The 9,488-nt window shown below is 46.0% G+C and overlaps 1 pseudogene; it reads left to right on the top strand.

Moving 5' to 3' along the window:
• The first annotated feature begins 2,642 nt into the window (after window positions 1-2,642).
• LOC122935623 lies at window positions 2,643-7,165 on the top strand (annotated as a pseudogene).
• The last annotated feature ends 2,323 nt before the right edge of the window (window positions 7,166-9,488 follow it).

The following is a 9,488-nucleotide window of genomic DNA, read 5'->3' as shown; positions in this document are numbered from 1 at the left end:
ACGTCACAATACGCCTGTTGTAACTGTAAACACAGCGCTCCTGTCCGTGCCCCAGTCAGTCCCTCATCCCTTCACCTACCGTTCCCTCCGGGCTCTATTGCCCCTGCACACGCCGGGCCACCCACCTGCAGTGCAGACCTCATCCCACTAGAACCCATCAATACAAGACAATTCATTGAGAAGCGCTGGGCAGGTGACGTCATGTCCCCAGTTGCAGCGCCTCGTCCAATGGGCTTGCGAGCTGGGGGAAGACAAGTGGATATTAACCCCTCCGCTGCCAGCAGAGATGAAGACGAGGGGGGGGGTTGCCCGTTAAACCGGCTGCAACAGCACCTATTATAAAAGGTGCCGTTCCCCGGAGACCGGGATGGAGAGCACAGGTACCGGAGCCCGGCTCCACTCTCAGCCCGTGCACACAGCGGACTGCGGCAGCTTAGCTCAGGCAGTGCCCGGCGTTATGTACACAGTAATAACAGAGCAGAGAGTGGCGGCGGGATGACATTTACTGGGGGGGAAGCCCAATGATAGGGAGCCGGCTGTCCAATTGTAACATCCAGTGCCCCGAGTCTGTCCTCTCTCTCCGGGCAGACGCAGCTCGCCGCCGGCCACCATGGTAACCAGGAGTGCTGCAGCCGCCTGAGGCTCTCTATAGAGCGCTCAGGCAGCTGCAGCCTTAAAGGAAGCAAAACAAGCACCGGGGCTTGGGGCCCCGGGCCAGCTCGGGGCCCCAAGCAATTGCTTGTTTTGCCTGTCTGTTAGCGACAGGCCTGTCCGGGGGCACTTCCTGAGATGAAGTGGGGGGGCGGTACCTCTGCTGTGATTGATGGAGCAGGCCTGAGGCGCTGGGATAATATAATCCCGCCCCCTGACTACACATGCACGCTCGTGAGGCTGCTAGACTATCTGAAACACTAGCAGTCTCAGCGGAGCAGACCCTGTACAGATCGTGACAACCTATGGTAAGTGTTTGCAGCGATTTGTATCTTACAGGAGAGAATGACAGAGGTGGACGGGAACGGGAGCTGTTGTGCATGTGCACGGCCCATGCGCGCTGGCTCCATCAATTCCCGGCCACCAGAAAGACCGGCTTTTTTTCTAGCTGTGCGCAAACGCGGCCACCGCTGCTGCACTGCAGCGGTGGCCGTAACCCCTGGAGACGAGCAGTCCATAAAGAGGACGTAGAAGTAAGATAGTGGGGACCTGAGCCATTTCTGCTAATTCATCTACATTAGTAAGTTACTTATATCAATGTCATGCACATAATAAATATAACTTGATGAGTTGGAACACCCCCTTTAAACCTGGGAACCACAGGTTTGTGGCCTAAACAAATGTTAAATAATTAAGTGAGATACTTTTGTCATTTACATTCTGTTACAAAAATGCTCCTGTTGCGAGATATTCACTTCACTCTATTATGACAGTGCCCCCTGGTGTCCACTCTGCATAGTAATGTGCACATCCTGCTACTGAGCTGAATGAGGTCACACATGCCCAGTTCCATCATTTAACTGCCACCAGGGCTGACCAAAGTTCTTGGCAGGGTGGATAGAGAGTAAGGCCTTATTCACACAGTCAGTGTTTTCTATCATTGATTTTGCGCCCAAACCAGGTGCAGCTTTAAACACAGAACAGGTGCATATCTTTCCCTTATACATTATGTCTGTGGAGGCTCCAGTCCTGGTTTTGGCTCATAATCACTGATGGAAATCACTGACCAAAACACTGAGATGAATAAAGCATAGCATACATATTAAGAAAGAGCCTGCTGATATAACTGTGAGCTCTCTAGTCACACCGTATGGAAGATCTAGCCATTTATGACACTTGTTAAAGAGTGATCTGCCTCTGCAAGCAGTCGCGTTGCAGCAGAAAGGACGGACAGAGGACGGACAGGACAGACTGTGGTAATGTGGGGCTGTGGTAATGGGGACAGCATACAAGTGCTGCTGCTCATTAGTCACATTTCCACCTCCTCTCTGTACTTCATGTCTCCTCATGAACTCCATTTCTACAGAGATTTAGCTGAAGATCATATTAAACTGTATTTAGGATCATAGAAGATGAGGCAGCTCTTTGGCTCACTGCTGCTGTGTGATTAGGACAAGTTCTGTGTGCACTAATAGGACAGCGGCCATTTTATTTCTCCTAATGATTGCTCCCCAGACAAAACGAGACAGTATAACTAATGAAAGGTATTTAGGAATATATTTATAATAAAGTAATATTTAAGTATTTTCATTTTCCTAATTCCCGGGTTGCCCGTCCAAGTACCCAACAACCTCTACGGTCCTAACGTGCACCATGTTTAAAAAAAAAAAAAAACACACGGACCAAGCCACTTCAAGGTCCCTGCAAGAGCGCAAACTGAACCCTTCAGGACCACAGAAAGGTGATTCTTTAGGGCACACTATTCGGGTTGTTGGCTGGACAACCCCTTTAACCCCTCATTCACTGTGGTGCAGACAGAAGTGAGCCCTGTGACAGCAGCGTGGTAGATTGTTGTATACTGCTTTATTATTGAGCTCTATGTATATGAAAGCTGCACTGTGACTGGTTGACACTGGCGACAAGACTTTCCACTGCTTCATATCCCGATCTTTAAACTGCTTTAGGTCCGTGAGGGTGAATATGTTCTTCACATGTACTTGGTACGTTGATTCCAATAATAGAAGTGCGGTGGTATACGAAACCATAGGGAGAAATAGTGACAAATTACCTAAGGTCTCAGTATAAATCCACTGGCTTATCTGGCAAGAGGACATTATGTGACCACGTAACGATATGGCTGAGCGTTAAAAGTCAACTACTGCAGTTATTCAACAAAGTCACGCGCGACTTTGTAAATATCGCCCTACGGCTCATCGGAGCCCATACATTCTAATACTGTTTGGAAACGAATCTCCGTACAGTATTAATCCGAAGTTTTGAATGAAGCGACTTCGGCTGCTTCATCCGAAGCTCACTTCGCTCAACGCTAGTAATAGCAAGTGCTTTACTCATGCTCCATGGTCATAAGGTACAAACGAGTCCTCGATGCAAAAAAGGAGCATTGAGGATTTTTTGTGCTGAGTTTCTCGACTGATTCGAATAATCGTTTCAGCCCCAGCTGGAAGTGTGCTTTCCCCCATGAGCTGTGGCTGTTGCATATAATAACGCTGTGAGGCGACAATGACAATTCTGGCAGTTTTTTTTTTTTTTTTTTTAACAACTTTCAGGTTAAAGAGGTGTTCTGATTTCAATGATTACATTAATGTGTTTAGAGAATAAGTAGTTGTCCGTTTTTCTAAGACACATTTAAAATTTTGCTCTAAGAACTTTATTATATTGGGACAATAGCCTCTCCAAATGGGACAAAAAAAAAACAAAAACGTTACAACCCATTTTAGTCCTGTAAAATGCACCTGTAGGAGATCCGAATGGGACTAAGGCCTCATGCACACGGCCGTTGTGCGGCTGTTCCATGCATTGGGGACCGCAATTGCACGGGCAACATCTGGTGTGGAACAACGGAAAGAAACACCACAGAAGCACTCAGTAGTGCTTTCGGTGTTCCGTTCCATGACCCCATTCCGAATCTCCAGAATTGCGGACCCATTCAAGTAAATGGGTCCGCATCCGTGATGCGGGATGCACACGGCCGGCAGCCGTTGATTGCTGACCCGCCGCCTGCGGGCCACAATACGGCCAAGGTCGCCTCCAAAGGCCGTGTGCATGAGGCCTAACGATGGTGTCAATCATGTGACCCCCCCCCCCCAAGCTTCTCATGTGACCTCTAATATTCAGTTAACTGTCCAGAGGTGAATAACAGTTTAAGATGCAGAACATACGAATAAAGCATATACACAGTATTACTGCCTGAGGAAGCATCCTATGTCCGTCTGTGTAGAAGTACATCAAAATCCATCATCATCACATCCATCTCCCCTGTACGTGTTGTGTTTGGCTTTTTTTTTTTTTTACACTTAACTTTATTAAAAACATGACAATATCACCAAGAGACAGGTAGCCATTTTTCAAAATTACCTGGAATCAGGCAACCATGTAGACACACATACAGATAAGTGGTTATTGTAACAGCCACAATAGTTTCTGTGTCCAGTCTAGTCTGAATGTCAGGCATAGAAGAAGCCATTGTGTTAATGACAGCGTGTAGCTGAGTTAGTGACGTCTGGATGGTATTCATGGAAACCACTTCCTGGCTTGGTGAAGCCGAATCCGTAGAGAGAAGACGGTAAAGTTCTGCCTTTCTAGCTGAGGCTGAGAACGGAATTCCTCTTTTAGACAATTCTGCCATCAACTTCGGGATAGTCCATGACCTCAATGCAGGTATACTGTTTCGTACTGATTGTAGATCACCACTGTCGCGAGAGGAGGACGAGCCCTCGGCCAGAAACTTCTGAGACATCTCCCTACTAAAAGAGATAGCTAAATGAGGGGACCAGCAGCTACCAGCCCAAACAACAAATACAGTGCCACCCTGAACAATGATACAAACACCTTATTATCAATGAATTATAGAGAGCCGCCAACTACAACCGTGCGTAAGACATGAACCTACAGTCGTGCAACACTATACCCTGATCCTGTAGTCATGACAGGACTAGTAAACGAGTCTGTAGTCGTGACAGACATCGCCCCGATGCCTGTAGTGGTGACAGGATTTGAAATCGAATCGGTAGTCGTGACAGACATTTCATCGTTTGCCTGTAGTCGTGACAGGACTTAAAATCGAGTCTGTAGTCGTGAAAGACATTGCCCCATTGCCTGTAGTCATGACAGGACTTGCAATCGAGTCTGTAGTCGTGACATTGTATCGTTGCATGTAGTCGTGACAGGACTTAAAATCGAGTCTGTAGTCGTGACAGACCTTGCGTATAAAATAAAAATAAATGTTTTATTATTATTATATTTTTTTTTATATATATAATTATATTTTCTTTAGCCATATACCTTAATGGAAATGCCATGACAGTGGGCCCGACTTCAGGTACCAACTACCCCCATACGTGAACAGTAGAACTACTAGAAGTGCCAACGGGAAATCTAGTGCCTGTGGAGGAGGTGGAAAAATGGCGCACCCGTGATAAAACACAGTCTAACCACCTGCCCAGCAGCATGCGTAAATAATATGACAAACAAGGCCCCTACCATACCTACCTTTGATTACAGGTAGACAATATAACGATAGGACTGCAGCGCACACCTAGTGTAGCTGAAGGTACTACTGAAATGAAGGAAAACCAACTTACTATGTGAAAGTAGTAGGTAAGTAACCCACTCTATGATAACCAACCAGAAAACGCACTATTATAATATAACGATTATTGTATAGCTTATTTTCTATCCTCTTTTTTTTTTTTTTTTTTTTTTTTTTAAACGGACTTGTGGGCCCCCCCCCCAACCCCCCAGCAACAAACAGCTAAACACATAGAACATAATGAGCAGCACTTGGATGTGCTGGCGAAGCTGCAGAGCTGCGCAGCAAAGAATGACCAGCAGATGGTGCCCGCACACCCCGACCGCTGCGACACAGACTGGGAAGGGCCGAGCACGCCGGCTGCGAGCCAGTGCGCGCCGCCTGAAACAGGAACGAAACTGAAAGTAAGCACCACCAACCATGCCCCCCGGATAATAGCTATGATCGAACGTTGGAAAGGAAAATTAGGACATATATGTTAAGTAAGAAAGATGAAAAAAGATGAATAAAAGCACAAGTTAATTCAGGAGGGAGTAAGAAACAAGGAGTGAATATAGAAAATAGGAACAATAATGAGAAAATATGATAGAATGATATAATTAATATAACAAGAAAATTTTGCCTCAGCTGTTATCACTGCGGACACAGCTAAAGAAAGAGGGCAGAGTTTATCCTCATATTGCTTATATGTTCTCTGATACATCCTTATTGGTTACCATATGTTCAAGCATGCTAGGTTGTACCTAAACAAGTTCTTTCTTTATGTATTGATATTTAACTCTTTAGCTGCAGATTCAGTAAAAGAAAGTTATGCATAATGGGAGCCTCGTGTACTGTAATAAAATTTAGAATAATCGACTAGGAACTATCATCTCCTGAGTACGATGAGTTACCGCACTGTGCCATGGATGGAGTGGGGGTCCCAACCTCTATGTATGGTGATCCCCATGCCCCTCGACCTATCCCACAGGTAAACCACTTAAACCATGGACCCCCTTTACATGCCAGCCAGCACTATGGAACTCATGCCCCTCATCCAAATGTTATGCCCACCAGCATGGGATCTGCTGTCAACGATGCCCTCAAACGGGACAAAGATGCCATTTATGGACAACCCCTCTTCCCTCTTCTAGCCCTGGTCTTTGAGAAGTGTGAACTGGTGACATGTACCCCCCGGGAGCCCGGAGTGGCAGGAGGGGATGTGTGCTCCTCCTATTCCTTTAATTAAGACATCGCTGTATTTGCAAAACAGATTTGTGCAGAGAAGCCACTGTTCTCCTCCAACCCCAAGCTGGACAATCTGATGATCCAGACAATCCAGGTCCTGTGGTTTCATCTCCTGGAGTTAGAAAAGGTCCATGAATTGTATGATAATTTATGCTATCAGCTGTTTGAAAGGAAAAATGCCCATAGATTTAGTGATTGATGAGAGGGATGGAAGCTCCAGGTCTGACCATGAAGAACTCTCTGGATCCTTCGGGTCCTTCCAGTGGTGGGCACGCGTCACAAAGTGGGGACAACAGCAGTGAACAAGGGGACTTTTTAGATAACAGTGTTGCATCTCCTGGCACAGGGGACGATAATGACTCAGACAAGGACAAAAAGAGACAAAAGAAAAGAGGAATATTCCCTAAAGTAGCAACGAATATTATGAGGACGTGGCTTTTCCAACATCTCACGCATACATACCCTTCAGAAGAACAGAAGAAACAATTAGCACAAGACACAGGGCTGACTATATTGCAAGTGAATAACTGGTTTATTAATGCTAGAAGACGAATAGTCCAGTCGATGATTGACCAGTCTAATCGAGCAGTGAGCCAAGGAGCAGCATATAGTCCATAGGGGCAGCCTATGGGAAGTTTTGTGTTGGACGAGCAGCAACATATGGGGATCCGACCTGCAGGACCTATGAGTGGAATGGGAATTAATATGGGCATGGATGGACAGTTGCACTATATGTAACCAAGAAATTGCAGAGCAATCACAAATAAGGGGAAGTCTGCAGTACATGCCAGGGGACTGTCTTTCTCAGGGTGGTCCTTTGAGTATCAGTTTGGTACAACCAGCTCACACTTTTCCCCAGTTGGCATCACACCCTTCCTCAAGACATGGACCACCGGTGTCCTACATCTACCATCAGCCATCATGACACAAGGAGAATTGCTGTCTTACGCTTGGTTCACACCTGAGCGTTCGCGATGGAGCGCTCTGTATGCGCGATTGTACCGGCGTTTGCAATTGCGCATACAGAGACAAGCGAACGCCCATTGTTGCGCGTTCCCGAAAGTCTATGTACGGGAACGCGTGACAAGACGTCCCAAAGAAGCTCATGTACTTCTTGGGGCGTCGGGCGTTTTACAGCGCAATCGTACGCGCTGTAAAACGCCCAGGTGAGAACCATGCCGATAGGGAAGCATTGGTTTCTCCTTGTTGAGCGTTTTACAGCGCGTAGGAACGCGCTGTAAAACGCTCAGGTGTGAACCCAGCCTAAGGGATGGCCATGTCTGCACAACCACCACCACCACCCCATAACCCCAAACATCTCCAATTCTTGGAGTCTCATCCTGTCCAGAAAGCCCATCACTTATAAGGAACTTCAAGGGAAAAGATAATATTTTAAGGCTTTTGAACTTTGGTCAGTTTTAAAATTCCAGACAGCTGTGATTTTTTAAACTTTTGTCAATTTTTTTTTTCACCGACAACAAAGGACCAATGAAGCAAGACATAAATGTGAAGTCATGGGTTCACTTTAATGCCCATTAAAAAAAATCCCCTCTGGAAGGAGAAAGACTACTGTAGGATAAATCGTAGGAACTAAGTTAACTTGTACATTTCTATTGATTTAAATAGTTTTAGATGAGACAAAAAGAGATATCCTTGTTTTTTCCACACTATGTGTGCTGTTTCCAAAAGGATGACTTGGCTCAGCCAGAACCCCCTCCCCCTGTCCATAGAAAGCTACAGATTATTTTTACCTGTGACCAGCGAAGAACAAGGCCAAGACCTGGACTAGAACCATGGATGTGACAAATGTCTGTGCTCCTGGCCCTCAGCACTACAGGACTATATGGATTGGGGCAGAGACACAGACATGACATGGACAAATGGACACCAACCTAGATGTGGACATATGGAGAAAGGGGGGGGGGGTCTTCCTACAATCTGGTCTTTGCACCAAATGACAGACTGTCACGAGGGTGTCAAGAGCCACGTCTGACTCCGTTATACCCGGGGTCAGGAAGTCGCAGCGGGTGGCTGCGCGCTCTATGTCTAAAGATCACGTTGTTTCTTAGTGATTGTTTTCTGTGTTTGCCTTGCTATCCTTTTTGTCTCACTCAGGGATCCGTAGCTTCTCCTCCTCAGCTGTTTCTTGTCTGCCACTCCCAACCTCCTTATATTCTCCTCTCACACTTCTCTAGTTGCCAGTTATAGAGCTTCCTGCCTGGACTTCTATACTGACCCACTGGAGCTGTGAATCCTGGTTGTTGTTCCAGAGTGCTACCCTCCGGATCCCTGTTGGGTTTTTTGTTGTCTCCTGTTGTCGCCCACCTGGGATTATATGTTGAGTCTGTATTGTCTGTCCTCCCCTTGGTGTTTTCCTTTAGAGCTAGTGGTGCGGACTAGTGTTCCCACCGCCCTGTTCACTATCTAGGGCTCATCTTAGGGAAAGCCAGGGTTTTAGGCACGTGATCGGCGTACGGGTGAGGAACCCGTCTAGGGACGTCAGGGCAGCCAGGTGCCAGCCGCAAGGTGAGTCAGGGGTCACCACCTTCCCTCTCACTTGGGCAGGGCCTTCCTCTTTCCCTCCCTCTGTGTCACGTATGTGATAGTCACGCCGATCGTGATACAGACTGAACTTAATTGTTAACTCGCAGATTGAAGCGTGAGTGGGCGTACAGCAGTGAGTGAGTGAGTGTGATAATGAGTGAGACGATGAGCCCGAGTGACTGAGAGAAAGGAAGACAATACTGTAACAGAATTTGTTCAAAGTTTGTACTTTTAATGTTTCATGTTATATATTCTATGTGTTACCTCAATTGAAAAAAAAAAGAATGTTCTCAAAGTAAAACCTGCTGAGGGATTGGTATTATGTGTCCATGGATAATTTCTTTCTCAGCACGTGTTCCTCATTAGAGAAAAATGCTGTTACCTTTAAACTTTGTCAAATTTACATTAAAATACTTGTATGAGGACTGTGAGTTTATGTTTAAAGAAAAAAGGTGTTACAAAAAAAATGCAGTAATAAATATTTCATTTTGAATAAAAAAAATAATAATAATTAGAA

Source organism: Bufo gargarizans, chromosome 4 (assembly GCF_014858855.1).
Source record: "Bufo gargarizans isolate SCDJY-AF-19 chromosome 4, ASM1485885v1, whole genome shotgun sequence".
Lineage (NCBI taxonomy): Eukaryota > Metazoa > Chordata > Amphibia > Anura > Bufonidae > Bufo > Bufo gargarizans.
The sequence above is the reverse complement of the archived record's forward strand: the minus strand, read 5'-3'. Positions and strand labels throughout refer to the sequence as shown.